This window comes from Chlorocebus sabaeus, chromosome 6, assembly GCF_047675955.1.
Source record: "Chlorocebus sabaeus isolate Y175 chromosome 6, mChlSab1.0.hap1, whole genome shotgun sequence".
Lineage (NCBI taxonomy): Eukaryota > Metazoa > Chordata > Mammalia > Primates > Cercopithecidae > Chlorocebus > Chlorocebus sabaeus.
The window spans coordinates 28,430,807-28,446,921 of NC_132909.1; the positions used below are offsets into that span (position 1 = coordinate 28,430,807).

Sequence of the window (16,115 nt, forward strand, 5' to 3'; positions counted from 1 at the left end):
GGGCCTGGCCAGTGGGGAAGAGTTCCGTTCTACTGGAGTTTAAAAAAAAACAGGTGGTGGGGGCGGGGGGTGGGGGGGAAGAACAAGTGCTATTAACCTTTAACCTAGTCTGCTCCCAGGTGGACATTCAAGCATGTCACCAAATCGCCAGACAATCTGATTTCTCTAAAGTCAAAAAGCAGTACCCAATCGGATCAACATGGTGATCCCGATGCGGAGTTTTCTTTGTGTGGTGGGGTAATTTTTCAATTAGGTTGGAGACAGAGTAAAAGCAAAATCTGGAGCTCAGAATTCATGCTCATCTTTCAGAAAGAGACAAGAAGAAGCTTTGCCCAGGGAGTCTGAAAGTTACTTTAGAGGCAGGTGGGTTGTTCTGTTTGTTTGGCTGGTGTTTTTGCTTTGTTTTCAAATCTTTTGGTACAGTCAGATTAGATGGAGGGTGCGGGTAATGGAGAGAATTAATGTAGGAAATATAGGAAAAGTCGTAAACCATCGGATGGTCCCTTTCTAAATTATAATAAATTTAAAGGGCTAGAAGTTTTATTCAAAAATTATTTTGCAAAAGGGTGTGTACTTCATGAACAAGAGTACATGCATGAGTATGCGCGTGTCTGTGTGTAGATGTGTGCGTGTGTGGGTATTCTATGCTAGGGAGACTGCACGAACACACACTCACACACACTCGCACACACTCATGCACACACAAAGAAAGCTGAATTACCTTGAGAACAGGGAAAATGGAAATGGAACCATTTTCACTTTTCAAGCCAAACTTCATCAGGTAAAAGTCCAAGCAAGGTTTTGATCACTTGAGTCCAGATCCTACGACGACAACGTGGAAACTCTCTTCTCCAGACTCACCTCCCCTGTTCCAAAGGTGGCCTCAGCAAGATCCCAGGGCTATGTCCCCCGGCAGTACCAGGGGCGGCTCCCAGCAGGCCACGTGTGAGCAGCAAAATCACACAAGAGAGGCCTTTCTGAGTCCTGCCTCTAAAGGCTGGAGTCACTGCTCCCAGCCACTAACTGCCTCTGCTCACTGGTGCTAACTCCTTTCCCTCAAAATGACCGATTGTTTTCACTCTCTCTCTGCAGACAGAGGCCAGAAAGGCCCTGCAATTAGGGCCCATCTTTGGACCATGCCTCAGTCTCAGTTTTGTCAGCTCTGAAATGGGAAGAGCCAATCCCATCCTAAGTACATCCATGAAACACTGTCAACCCTGTTCTAAATAGAAATGATAAATAAGGGTAAAGTTTACTCTGATTCTTTTTTCTTAGGTCTCATTTCCTCCAAGCCTTGGTGCTGAAATTAACTGCCCTTCTTTCACCCTACGAAAACAAGAAGTAGATTCTAGTTTCATGATACATAAGGAAGAATCTATGCAAAAAGGTGGCAGATATTAAATGCATAGATTCTTCAATGTATATATATTCTCTCTATATATACACACACATATGCATACACATATATATATTCTCTATATATGCATTTAAACATATAATGCAAAGAGAAATAATTTATTTTCTAATTTGACCCTTTTGGGGCCACTGCCTTTTCCATCTCCTGCTGGCTGGCAATGCCCCCTCCTTTCCCCAACAGATATCCAGATACCCTCCTGCAAAAATAGAGCAGGGAGGCAGATGCAGTGATACTAGATTACATCACTGGATAGCATGTGGCATTGAAGGGAGAAAAAAAAAAAAAACAAGAAAAGACAAATGACATTTTGCTGCTATGGTGTGCTATTTTAGTGGTGATGGCTTGACTTTTGGCCCAAACGCATATGCCAATGGCAAGGCTAACTCCAGGGACTCACAAAAAAGAATGTGTGTTCACAGCTGTACTGTACACCAATACAGATTACATGTTTTCAGTGTTGCGGCCACAACAGAATGCTAATTAACATACTGGAGTGATGAGAGCGGCTGCAAGGGTCTCATTGTTCCATTATTTCATGAAGCCCAGCTGCCTTTGTTTATGTCACTTATCCTCTCGTGCTACAGGTTTTTACTCCAAAAATACTATCCCAATACAGCGTTAATATTTAAAAAACAAAGAGGTGGCAGATTGTCATTTTTGTGTCAGTCTCAAACTGCAGAACTGTTAAGCTGTTCTGGTTCGGTATTTAGAAATAATTTAACAGCCATATTCAGACACTGCCTGCATTCTAACATAATGGCTGAATACTTGAACCAAGCAAATGCATAACTATCCTGACATCACTTATGAGATTTAGATTGGTCAGTTAATGGAAGTCTTTACCACAATCAATACCATAACAGCTTCTTGAAATGAACGTGATTTTTTACACGGAGTGCTGCAAACAATAACTACAGAAATATACTACCTTTGTACCCGGCACAAAGAAGCTAAAATGCAAAATTAAGAAGCAATTATGTTTTTGCAAACTAATATTACAGTTGATTATTAAAAACAAACACTTTCAAAAATACATACTTATCATTTAATAATTGGAGGGCATTAATACCCCCCGTACCTAATTAATCATTTTTTTACACTTTTTAATAGCTGTTTCACCTACTGGCTACGTTATCCGCTTGCTGTTAAGTATTGATATTGATGATTGATGTAATAATGATTAAATAAAAAGCCATATTTAGAGCTTGATTTTTATAACATTTTTTGTCATAATCTTCATGCAAGAGAATACTGTCCACTGTTTTAGTTTTTTTTTTTCATTCTGTTTTGCCTGGATTGTGCATAAAAGTGACATTCTATAAAATACAGGTTTCCTCAAATGGTGTTCCATCAGCAATCTATACATTCTATAGTAATTTGCAATCACGGTCAGGGGAGGGTGTTGGCTCAAGCTCAAAATGTGTATGGTGCATTGCTTCCCCAAAGAACAAAAACACCCTGGGGTTTCAGTTCAAATTTCCCTAAATGCACCTTTATTGACATCAGGTACAATAGTTGGGGAAATACGTAATACCCCAGCACAGACGCCATTCAACCAGAGTCATAAATTAAGTTAGAAAAGGTCTCCCCTAAAAAGTATAGCACTCCACTAATCAAAGCCACGCTGTCACCATTGCTAAAGAACACGGAAATCTTCCCAACAGCCAATTGAGTGAACGAGCCATAGTTGCTTTTTAACGAGTTTAACTGGTAATCTCAGAGAAATGGAGAACTGCTTGAAGTGTCTGCCTTCTCTAAGGCAGTAATGAGAGGATTTAGAGCATTCTGCATCCCAAACTGCACATAACCAAGAGAATGCTACAGGTGTGTCACCATCCACGTTAGAGTGCTTTCTCAGCGATGGCCATCCCCCCACTGTGGACACAACATAGATTTTTTTTAATTGGATCCAGGAGCTAGCTAAATTATCCAACTGCTCTGTGCTTAAACCCCCAGCTAGCTTATGTACCAATAATAATAAAGTTTCCATAATAGCAGCTCAGCCTATTACTGTTTTTTTTTTTTCTCTTAACCTAAAAGTGGAACCACTTTATTCTGATTGCAGCCACTGAAGAAACTCCTGAGTTGGTTTCCTTCTAAAAAAAAAAAAAAAAAAAAAAATTGCTCAAGAATTACAGAACAGACCCAGGTTAATAATATTCAATTAGGCACACGTATTTTCAGAGGAGAACCTGCTTATCTTATGGTACAGGGAGAAAATAATGTCATAATTCATTCCTTTGCAATCTGCAGAAGAATTTTGTCTTTTCCTTTACAATGTTTATTTGCCAGGTCAGAGCAACAGCCAGTCATAACCACACCCTGGGACAGTGACAGCAACATCCAGACTGCACAATCGCAGACGGGTCGGACTCAATTGACACAGCTTCAATGTGATCCTCCACATTTAATGCATTCATGTTTCATTTGCAAAAAGAAAATCCGAGCCCTGTGCTACCATTCTGGTTTTCAGAAAAGTGTTACATTTATAAATAAGAGATCAAAATCCTCGAGTGGGCAGAAATAGTATCATCAAACCAAATACATGTTTCCACCATTTGGACGTATTTTTAACAATCCTAATCCCACTTAAACTTTGCAAAAACTCTATTGAAAATTTAACCTTTCAGCTCTTGAAGCTGAAACTGATAAAACTTAATAGCAACAAGGCAGTGAAACACTAATAAACTCATTATAGATCACATAAATGGGAGGTCTGCATGGCTGCCAGACAGCGCACGTAAGCGCCTCAGTTCCAAAGAGCAAAGGCAAGCAAGGTAGTGCGGCGTCTGTGTGGACAGTTGGAGGGAGACGATTTGGTAACACTTCACAACAAGTTTGCTAAATTTACTGGATCAGGCAGTTCATTTAGACATTTCAGATGCTAATTATAGGTGGGCTACAGACAAGCTGGTATGAAGAATGAGTTTTCCTGAGGCCTGAGAGCCACATCAGGGTCTACACTTGTAAAATGGCTCCTGGGTCCTCAAAGCCCTTTCCATGTGATGCTCCTTCACCAAGCAAGGGGCGCTGCTGAGGACCCAGCCTCCACCAGTCCCCTCCCTCGGACCCGGTGAGCTTCTCCCCTGTCGAATCCATGGAATCCTCCCTACAGTTGGTTTACCAGAGGCCACACCTTGAGGTCTGCTCGCTGAATTCCACCCACTCATAACTTGTGTGGCTCACGTGGCAATTTAAGAAAAGATATGTAAGGGTCATCAACTTGTTGAGTTTCATGTAAAAATAGAGATTCCTGCTTTTGCTTGAAAAATCCAAAGCTCTAGCAACATGAAACCCACATTCCCCATGGACAACCACCAGGGTGCCTTCGCCAAGTGGTCACAACCTCAGCCACTGATGGAAATGCTGTTGCCCTTGCAGGCCCATCAGTGGGACGTCCGTGTGGCCACCAGAGAGCACAAAAGTGGCTTCAGTTGCAAAGGGCAAAGGCAAGTGAGGTAGTGAGGTTTCTGTGTAGACAGATGGAGGGAGAGGATTTGGTAACACTTCACATTGGGTAACAAGAGTTTTGCAGCCGTAGTCTGCGCCATTCAGAGAATGCTGATGAGAGGAAAGGAAAGACATGGTCAAAAGAAGATACGCTAAGGAGAAGCTGGAGGATGGACTGGAAGAACACGACTTGTGTTTCAGGCCCTACCCCACCACGTTCAATCAACATGTGGCTGCTACAGCAAGCTCTGCCTTCTGTGAGTCTCTCCTTGCAGAGGGTGGGGAAATATATGCTTCCTCCTTGTCATGACAAGAAGAATCTGGGAACCCAGGAGGGACAGGAGTAGCAGGGAGGGACAGAGGCTCTGCCCTTGAGTGGCTCAGTCTAGGTGGGGAGACCAGGCATGAAGCTCAGACAACCAGAACCAAGGCAAGGGGTGGGAGATGGTAGTCCAGCTGTGCAATGGATACTTTAACAAGTGTGAGGAAACGCTGTGCTTAGCCTTGGAGAGACCACAGCAAAGCCAACATGGGAAGGTGCAGGAGGAAGGACTGGGGCACCGGAAGGAGGAAAAGGAGAAGGGAGAGACTGAGGTGGTAGGCAAGACAGTGAAGTGCAAGGCTCTACTCGTGGGTGTCATTCCCTGTGATCTGTGGCCAGGAGCCAAGCAAGATCAGAGCGTGCTCACCCCTTGGCTATTCCAGACTCTCATGTCTCATTGCGCCGCTGCCACAGGACCAGCATCACCAGCACTTCCCGGGGGCTGGTTAAAAGTGAGCAGCTCGGGCTCCACCCCAGACCTCCTGAATGAAATGTGCGTTGAAGGCTCTGATCTACTCACCTGGTAGAGAAAGCCAAAGGGATCACTCCAGCTCCCCGCACTCCACGTCCACATGCCCTGGGCTTTGCCATGCGTGGGGCGTGTAGGTGTGAACCGCAAATGAGTCTAAAGGGACTCCAGGTGCATTTCTAGCCAAGACAGATCCCCAGTCCGTCCACCTCAATGGTGTTTTTAGACCATCAATAAATATGGCTTCGGTAGTCAGATGATGTGTAATTAGCATTAAACTCTTTTATTTCATGTAAGTTAGAGCTTTGTCTGAGACACTTCATTCAGGAAGTAACCTGGCACTCAAGATTAAAATGAAATATTAGCATGTCAGCGGTGGCCTCACCATGGCACGCTCCCCTCCCGCCCTCCAACCCTGCAAGGGAACAGCACGGAGCATCCCAAGCACCCCAGCAGAAGGGATGTGGTAGAGAGGCTTTCAGAGGTGAGGGGTCAGACTTTCTTCCATGGAAAAGGAGCCACTGCCCCTAGCAAGTGAGAAATGGAAAAACTGACCCTTGTGGAAGTTGAAACCAAATAAGTGTCATCCTTTTATTGCATTTTCTTTCTGCTCCTCAAACTCATCCAGCCTGTCGCTGCCTTGGGGCCTTTACACCTTCTGTGCCCTCTGTCCAGGTGCTGCCATCCTCATGGGACTCAGTGTCCCAAAGGGCCTTCCCTTATCACTCAGTCTCAGTCAGCCCTCAGTCCCTCAGCTTCAGATCCTCCTGTTTAAACACTTGGTGTGGCATTTACCCTAACAAATGGTGTTCCGGCTTCTTCCTATATAATAGTATTTGTGTATTTATTGCCTGACTCCTCCAACTGGAATGTCAGCTACAAGAGGGCAGGGACTGCGGCTGTTTTGTTCTCTGCTACATTCTCAGGGCCAAAAACAGTACCTGGCCCATCAAGTAGGATGAAAGAGAGAAGAGAGGGAGGGGAAAGGGAAAACACGGGATAAACGAATAGATGATTGATAGATAGATAGATAGATAGATAGATAGATAGATAGATAGACAGACAGATAGATAGCTAATGGACAAATGATAAATAGATCTAGACAGGAAGAAAGATAAATAGATCTATCCATATATAGAGAGACGATAAATACATAGACAGATTGACAGATAAGATGATAGATCGAGAGAGAGGGAAGGAGGGAAGGAAGGAGAAAGGAAGGAAGGAAGGAAGGAAGGAAGTAGATAGATAGATAGATAGATAGATATGACAGACAGGTAGATAATAGATAGATAGACAGACTGACAGCTAGCTCAATTGATCGGGCACTTTGGCTGACATGGAAGAACATGGTGCCCACTCTCAAGAGTCTTGCAATTTAGAAGGGAAAGTGACAGAGCCAGAAAGCATTGCCCAGCAGCCGCTCACAGTGTTGTCAGATGTGACCAGAGCAGCACATGATTAAATGGCAATTAGGGATTCAAAGGGAAGGACCATGAAGACAGAGGAGAACTTGCTGTGGGCTGGAGGAGTTGGCGGGGGGCTTCCTCAGGGGTCTGGGGGGTGACTTCCTTGCACTAGATTCCAAGAACCTGGCTGGATGTGAAAATCCCAAACAGTGCCCCAAAGTTGCACAGAGATCACCAGACACATAGCAACATTTCAGATGATACACAGAGAAACTCCTGTTTTTTAAGAAATGAAGACTTATATAATTATTTTGATACTTGATATGAAAAATACATAACTGGCAAATTCAACCAGAGATTTCATAGCTATTATTATTCAGGACAAAGTTAAATATAATATGTTATGGGAAAAAGTGTGCCTACTTAAAAAGTATTAAAGTCCACAAGCAGATGGTTCTCAGTCTGGAAAAACTCCAAAATTAGGTGTGGGAGGCTGAGGCGGGCAGATCACGAGGTCAGGAGATCGAGACCATCCTGGCAAACATGGTGAAACCCCGTCTCTACTGAAAATACAAAAAAATACAAAAAAATTAGCCGGTCATGGTGGCAGGCGCCTGTAGTCCCAGCTTCTAGGGAGGCTGAGGCAGGAGAATGGCGTGAACCTGGGAGGCGGAGCTTGCAGTGAACGGAGATCGCACTCCAGTCTGAGCAACAGAGCAAGACTCCCTCTCAAAAAAAAAAAAAAAAAGGTGTGGGAATGCTGGAAGTGGCCAGCTTAGAGCTAAGGAGTCAGCCCTCACACTCCTGGAGAGCCCTGCAGGGAGTGCCTGGAAAGGTTACCTCCACGGGAGTCCTTGCTACATGGGACCTGGAGGTCAGCTGGGTTGTCTGAGGCAGATGTGGGCTTCATGGCCCTTGCCTGCATTCGTGGAGTGGCAATGGTATGTTCAAGCACACCAGGGCCTCCCTGGGCAGCATCTTCCCCCCACCAAAGCTGTGTGGGAAGCAGGAAATACTCCTAGAAAGAACTGCAACCGCTGCTCCTGCCTCTTGCAGGGGCAACAAGAACTAGCAAGTCCCTTCCCTTCTAAAGGAGAGAGAGAGGGAAGAAGAAAGAGGGAAGAAAGACAACAGACAGGGAAGGGGAGAAGGAAAGCTTGGGGAGGTACAGGGACAGGAAGGAAAAGATTAAGAAGAGAAAGAACAAGAGCATCAGAGAGACAGAGAGAGAGAGAGAAAGAGAGAGAGAAAGAGAGAGAGAGAGCGCGCACATGCCTATCTAAAGACCAAATGCTGGCGAAAGTCCTTATCAGGAAGAAAAATTTTAAAATGCATGAACTCTATTTATACCCTGAGTAAACAAGATAATTACGTGTTCGTTTCATAAGTTGTGCCTTGATTTCAGATCACCAGTGACCATGAATGTTTGGATTTCATATAAGCATGTTTAAAAGCCACGGGTCTTGACCCTCCGACCAGGATGCTAAGCTTAGTCAACACTTTTCACACTGTGATCAAGGCATAAAGCGCAGAGTTGAACAAACTAACATTTTACTCTTGGAACTGAAGTATAAGCAGGAGAACTGATGAATCTGCTAATTGTTCCATTGTTCTTCCCTGCTCTTGACATTGGCATATACCCCTTGTATCACCCAAAGTACCTCTTTTGTATACATATGAAAAGAAAAACGCATATGACCCTGATGAATATAAAGGGTGTTTTTCTTTTCTAAAGAGTCATCACTTTTTGCTGTTATCTTAAGGCCAAGTTGCCTGTTTTCAGTTCATGCCCTGGCCTGAGAGCGTGCTGGGACTGCCTGCAATGCACCCTGCGCAGGCTGGACACTGTCTGGACACCCGAAACTTAGCCTGTCCCAATTTCCATCTTTCTTCCTGCAGTCACTATAAGCCTCAATCAAGAGAAAAGCAATAGTAAGTTCTGCAAGAGGCTGGTGGGGTGATTCTCTTTTATTTTTATTTTTTAAGACAGGATCTTTCTCTGTCATCCAAGCTGGCATGCAATGGTGGGATCTTGGCTCACTGCCTCCTGGGCGCAAGCCATCCTCCCACCTCAGCCTCCCGAGTAGCTAGGATTGCAGGTGCTCGCCACCATGCCCAGCTAATTTTTGTATTTTTGTAAAGACGGAGCATCCCTATGTTGCCCAAGCTGGTCTTGAACTCCTAGGCTCAAGTGATCTGCTCACCTCAGCCTCCCAAAATGTTGGGATTACAGACATGAGCCACTGTGCCTGGCTGGGGTGATTATCTTTCTCCCATTCCCGTTTTCCCTGTGTCAGTTCAGCAAATGGTTTTCTAGCGGTTCCATTCTTGGCTACATCTCAAAGAGTCACAAATAATTTAACTGGGCACACAGCTTTGTTCACCGTGGGGCTCCAGCCCACACCTCCACTCTTGCCTGCTCTTATGCTATATCCTATACATCTTACACCTGTATCCTAAGTTCCAACGAAACAGAGATGCTTAACATTCTCCAACATACCTATCCACCCTCAGTTTTTCCAGGCTCCCTGTCTCTTGCCTCTGCTGGGAATGACCACTTCAATTCCCCCTCCCAAATCTGCAAATGCATCTGACAAACCCCTGCCTTCTGCAAGAAGCTTCTCTCTTGCCTTCTCCCATCTTGACTGGTGAATATTTTCCTGGTCCCTCAAGGTCCAGCTCCAAGGCTAGCCCTTCCATGAAGTTCTTCCTGAGCCTCAAAACTGGCCCAGTTTTTCCTGTCTTTAAATGATTGCACAGTGCTGAGCACAGAGGAAGTGCACTACAATTATTAGCTCCTTTATTACCAGTCAACAGTTTATTCTTATTGCTTTTATTAACTGATCTCTCCGTCTCGCCTGAGAATTCATGGCTCTCCATTGAATCTCAGAGGTGGCACTGGTTGTACTCTACTTTGCGACGTGGTTTGTGATGTGTAGGTTCTTCCCCTCTGTAGCTGTAGCCCATCATTGCCTAGGATGGTGGTTCCGGGTAGAGTAGCCGGGCTCTCTGTATGCTTCTGCCAGCTCAGAGTGTACCGAAAAAGTGTGCACCTTACTTCCCTACGGGAACGTCCTTTTAGGCACAGTTGTCAATGAATTCTCAGGGCCCCGCGAATCCACAGCCCTGGTGATAGGCTGCCTCCTGAGAAAACTCAAGGGGTCACAACAGCAGTGCCACCGAGGGTCATCCAGACCTCAATGCTAACTGAACATACATGCTGTCGATGCTGGGTGCACAGAAGGTCTGGATTGTGGCACTCTGGACAGGTGGGGAATAGGTCAGGAAATACTGTGAACCCCTCTTCTTGTCAGCCTAGAGTTCTAGGGAGCTTGTCCCAGTCCACCAGGTAATAGATGAAGACCTGCTGCACAAGAGCCACGTCAAAGTCTTTCCTTAATTTCAAACCCCAATTTCTCTCACACTCTTTTTTTTTTTTTTTTTTTTTTTTTTGAGATGGAGTCTCTCTCTGTTGCTCAGGCTGGACAGCAGTGGAACAATCTCGGCTCACTGCAACCGCTGCCTCCCGGGTTCAAGCGATTCTCTTGCCTCAGCCTCCCAAGTAGCTGAGACTACAGGCACGCACCATCACGCCCTGCTAATTTTTGTATTTTTAGTAGAGACAGGGTTTTACCATATTGGCCAGACTGGTCTCAAACTCCCAATTTTGTGATCTGCCCACATCGGCCTCCCAAAGTGCTGGGATTATAGGTGTGAACCACTGCCCCCAGCCTCTCAACTCTTAAACAAGAACCAATGGTAAGCCCAACAGTCCTTTGCGGGGAGGAGAAAGAAAAAAGCTTGATTTGGCCTTGCTGGAGGCTAAACCTCAAATATTGAAACTTCTTTCAGATCCTATTTCCAGCCAGGCACCATGGCTCACGCCTGTAATCCCAGCACTTTGGGAGGCTGAGGCGAGTAGATTACTTGAGGTTAAGAGTTTGAGACCAGCCTGGCCAACGTGGTGAAACCCCGTCTCTACTAAAACTACAAAAATTAGCTGGGCATGGTTGTGGGCCCCTGTAATCCCAACTACTCAGGAGGCTGAGGCAGGAGAATTGCTTGAACTCAGGAGGCAGAGGTTGCAGTGAGCCGAGATCACACTATTGCACTCCAGCCTGGGTGACAGAGCCAGAGTCCGTCTCAAAAAAACAAAACAAAACAATAAAGATCCTATTTCCACTGCCCTCCTAAAAACAAAAGGGAATGGCAGTCCTGATCTCCCTCTATGTTGATTCCTCATGGCACTGGGTCTTTTTTTTTTTTTTTTTTTTTTGAGACGGAGTCTCGCTCTGTCGCCCAGGGTGGAGTGCAGTGGCCGGATCTCAGCTCACTGCAAGCTCCGCCTCCCGGGTTCACGCCATTCTCCTGCCTCAGCCTCCCGAGCAGCTGGGACTACGGGCGCCCGCCACCTCGCCCGGCTAGTTTTTTGTATTTTTTAGTGGAGACGGGGTTTCACCATGTTAGCCCATGTTGGGATGGTCTCGATCTCCTGACCTCGTGATCCGCCCATCTCGGCCTCCCAAAGTGCTGGGATTACAGGCTTGAGCCACCGCGCCCGGCCGGCACTGGGTCTTTTCAGCCCAGATTCACTGGGCTTGGGTGAAAGAAAGGGTCCTCCTGGCCAGCGAGAATCAACATCACTGCCAAAGACTGCTGACAGCCCACAGCACACCAGCACACACTCACGACACATGTCAAGGAAGACCTGGTGACCCCCAGAAGGTTACAACTATTGAGGGATTTGGAAAAAAATTTAAAAACAACATATATTCCTTCCCCTATTTTCTGTCTCACCTGGTCCATTGCCAGGAACATAAAGACCATCTGGATGGACCAGGCATGCTGATTCACACCTGTAATCCCAACCCTTTGGGAGATGAGGTGGGAGGATCGATTGAGGCCAAGAGTTCAAGACCAACCTGTCAACACAATGAGACCCCATTTCTATAAAGAAATAAATAAATAAAGGAATGAGTTGAGCAAGGTGATATACACCTGGAGTCTTAGCTACTTGAGAGGCTGAGGCGGGAGGATCCCTTGAGCCCAGGAGTTTGAGGCTGCAGTGAAATCCAATCACACCACTGCACTCCTACCTGGACAACAACAGATGGAGACCCCATCTCCACAAACATAAATAAATACAGACTACCTGGGTCAGTGAAAGAGAGAAGCCATTTTATCCTTACCTCTCCACTGACTCACTCTTGTAGAAGGGCAATGGTTTGTGTCTATTTTGCTTTTTTCACATGACCCTCCTTTCTTATTGTAATTAGCATGTCTTGACTGGGCTCGGTGGCTCACGCCTGTAATCCCAGCAATTTGGGAGGCTGAAGCAGGTGAATCACTTGCGGTCAGGAGTTCAAGACCAGTCTGAGCAGCACGGTGAAACCCCGTCTCTACCAAAAATGCAAAAATTGGCCAAGCATGGTGGCGTGTGCCTGTGGTCCCAGCTATTCGGGAGGCTGAGGTGGGAGAATTGCTTAAGCCCAGGAGGCGAGGTTGCAGTGAGCCAAGATCGCACCACTGTGCTCCAGCCTGGGCAACAGAGTGAGACCCTGTCTCAAAATAAATAAAATAAATAAATAAATAAATAAATAAATAAATAAATAAATAAACATGTCTCAAAATAAAGGCAATGCTTTCCAAATATACAAGCACCACTGAGAAACTGTCAAAATAGATCATTGTTCTTGCCTTTTTTCACCCCCTTTGGAAGAAGACAAGGAAGCAATGAGCAAAGTCATCACTGAGCAGCCAGTTCCTCAGTTCACCCACAGTGCCCAGGGAAAGAGGTAGGACCAAGGTTCTCGAAGGAGTAGACTTGGCAAAGGAAACTCCCCAGGCGAATGAGTCATGGTGGTAGTAGCTGGGTCAAGACAGGTGTGGCTGGCCCCTGCAGGACTTCCTTCCTCAGGCCTAAACCCAAGAGTCGTAGAACAGCAGGGAAGTGGCCGGAATCTCTGCACCATGGACAGTGGAGCCAGCCCTACCTGGAGGCCTTTTGCTGCTTTGAAGTCCAAGCCTAGCACTTTCTGCAAAGTGGCCTCCTAGAGGACCAGACTGCATCACGCTGTTCCCAGCCGACTACCTTTACAACAAAGTGTTGAGATGCGGCTCTCCTCTTCTGGAACTCACTAGGAAAGCCACCCGCCTCTGCCTAGAGGACTGGCACACCTCTGCCCCTGCACAATTGCAACTGCAAGTATCTGAAAACGTTTGGGCAGGGCCTTGAGAGTGGCAGCTCCCAGACTCAGACAACCTTTGGTCCCAGGGAGGCTGGGCCACAGGCGATGGTGAAGTTGAAATGTTTCAAACTGAGATCCAACCCAGATCTCTCTTCCTACACTTTCTCAACTGCCCGTGCCCCACTGTGCGAAACAGACAGACACCCGCAGTAGGACCAGCAGCAGCAGTGAGGCATCATGGGTTAATGTGCCTCTTTTTTTAGTTGGTGGTGTCTATTTGCAAAGCTGACCTAATGCACGGCCTCACAGCTCTCGACCTCTGAAGGGCCAAGAGGGACACAGAAGCCTTTGTCTTATGTCAAACAAAAGGCAAAGTCACAGCAGAGTGGACCCTGAAGTGATGTGGGACGCCCGCCCCACCCACCCCACCCCGGAGGACGCCTGCCTTGCCAGGCCGCCCGCAGGGGCAGATTCAGAGTGAACATGGCGGAAGAAATTTATGTCCAGGTTCAACCCCACCACCAGCCTGCTCCCCACTCTTTGGAAGGTCCTACTCGGAGTGGCATATCCCAAGCCCAGGGAGAACTGGCATTTCTCCGCACCAACAGCTGGCACAAAGAGAAAAACCTCCAAAAAGAAAGGTCTATTGCGTGTGTTTGACGCCTTCATGGAAGCCAGTCATTTCCACTTCACCAGGCCTCTCCCTGGATGCCCTCCCTCCATAGCAAAGCCCCCCAAATCTCCAACAATTGGACCCTCATTGCAAAGCAAAAAGCACCATAATTAGCTCCATAAAGTAATCAAGCCCCATTAAAGGGAAAAATATGACATGAAGCTTTTGTTTCCAGAAATGAAAAAAAGGCTTTAAAAAAAAAAAAAAAGAAAAGAAAAAAGAAAAAGAAGAGAAAAAAAGAAGGAAAGAGAAGAAAATCCAGCAGCAGCAGCATTGGGGATTCCAGAAAAGGAGAAGCTGTCGCCCAGGCACACAGGGAGAGTTCTCCCGTCGGGTGCCGAATGGCAAGAAGGGTTAAATTTATGTTCCATTACAAGTCCCCTTTTTTTTTGGTTTCATCTTCTCAGTAAAACACATAACTTAAAATGAAATCAAATATTAAAAATGACAGACTATATAAGTGCTGTGAGTAACTTCAGGTCACGGAGGGAGGGAAAAGCCGGCAAGTTGTCAGGCACTATCTGTCAGAGTGAATTAGAAACAATCAACAGAGACTGAAAGGGAAGGTGATTGTTATTAAGCAGCAGGGCTGTGAGCAGGCTACCCAGATGTGGTCATGCATATAAAGGACAGGAAACAGCAGTTTAATTCAGGAAGCCCTGGCGAACAGGGCAGCAGAGAGGAGAAAAGTCCTTTGTCGCTAATAAGCTGGAAGTTACTTTGATAACAGCAGGGTTAGACTCGAGAATAAAACACATTTCTTTCACTACCACACACCATTAATATCGCAGAAATGTGGTCGGAAGAAATGCCCAATGCAAGGCGGGCTTAGCCAGTGGCCTTCCCCAGCAGCAGCCTGGGAAGCCGGACCCCGAGTTCCCATTTCAGCAAACGCCTCCCCTCCTTCCAAGGCCAGGCTCTTTCTGACCGCATCGGACCGACTGTCACCTTCCAGAAATGTCATCTGACCAAAAAAGAATACTGATCGTGTTTCATTATTTCCCGGCGTCAGACACTCCCATCTGTGTGGCCTGTGGGAAAGGTGCAAGCCCGGTAAACAGCCTCGATATAATAAAGTCCATGCATGCAGCAACGAAAAACAATTTTATATGCAGACAAGGCCCGATTTCATAAGAAATTACTTATGCAGGCGTTCTGCAATTATCCTGTGATACTTTCAGGCAACAGTCTGACAGCAGTTGTGCAAACAATAAAGGGATTACAGAAATAAAAACAAATAATATTACACACACAGAAACTCCATGTTGCATGTGAACAGGATGAAGGGAGGGTACAGAAATCAAGGGAGCCGGGCAGGGGCCAACAGGAAGTGAGGCCCGGAGCCGAGCCTACCTCTTCCCAAGCTCTTGCACTACGCCTAAGCTCGCTGCATGCATGATACTTTCGGTAGAAGGAAATGCTCAGCAGCTATCTGGGGACCTGCCCCAACCTCCTCCCCAAGCTCTGAAGATGCTGGGCCACCTGCTTGCCTCTCTGACCCGCAGACTCTTCATATGGGGGAAGCTGAGGTCTTCAGCTCCCTTTGAGGAAGGAGCAGAGTCTGGACCAGGAAGACGTGAGCAATCGGTGGGCAGGGCAGCCCTAACACTTTCTCTCACTCAGCAGGTGGCCTCCTACCACAGAAAGCATCTTGTCCTTCCGCCTGTCCCAGGGTCAGTGCAGGCCCTGGGTCAACTGCCCCTGTCCAGTTGCAGCCCCGAGAAAGCTTCAGTCAGCATGGCGGAGGATCAGGACCGCTGCTTCCCAAATGCAGGGGAGAAAAGTCAGTGGATCAGCCACATGTGAGGGCGGGATCAGACTCAGAGGAGGCGGAAGTGTTTTCCCAAGCAGCCCTTACCCAAGTGGTGTGGGGAGGGGTCGTCCAACTGCCCACAAGGATGGAACTCGGCCATCCCCTCCTCCCCGCTGCAGACATTGGTAGGATGGGTGGGCACCCTGTAACTCAGGTGCTGGGGAGACAGGAAGGAAGGTGGAACCAGATGCCTGCAGAGGGGCGTCCTGACTGCCTCCCCCAGAAGATGGGGACTTCTGCATTGCTGCCCACATCTGAGCAACGGCCTCACCCCATGCAGTCAGGAACGGTCGCTGGCCTCCCCGTGGCACAGCCGTACTCAGCAGCAGGAGAACTCAGGGCCAGGAGAAGCGTGGGGCCAGGGACCTGCAATG

At 46.8% G+C, this 16,115-nt stretch overlaps 1 protein-coding gene across 15 annotated transcripts in view; it reads right to left on the bottom strand.

The window, feature by feature from the left end:
• ZNF536 (zinc finger protein 536) overlaps positions 1 to 16,115 on the bottom strand; it is a 486,990-nt gene that overhangs the window by 335,612 nt on the left and 135,263 nt on the right. For 2 of the 15 annotated variants that reach the window (XM_037991384.2, XM_007996188.3), the window contains exon 1: positions 722 to 966. The exons of 12 other annotated variants lie outside the window; for them this stretch is intronic. The gene's annotated coding sequence lies outside the window, so the exon portion shown is untranslated. Of the gene's footprint in view, positions 1 to 721; positions 968 to 16,115 lie in introns of those variants that run through there. One more of the 15 variants, XM_037991378.2, reaches the window with a different exon arrangement.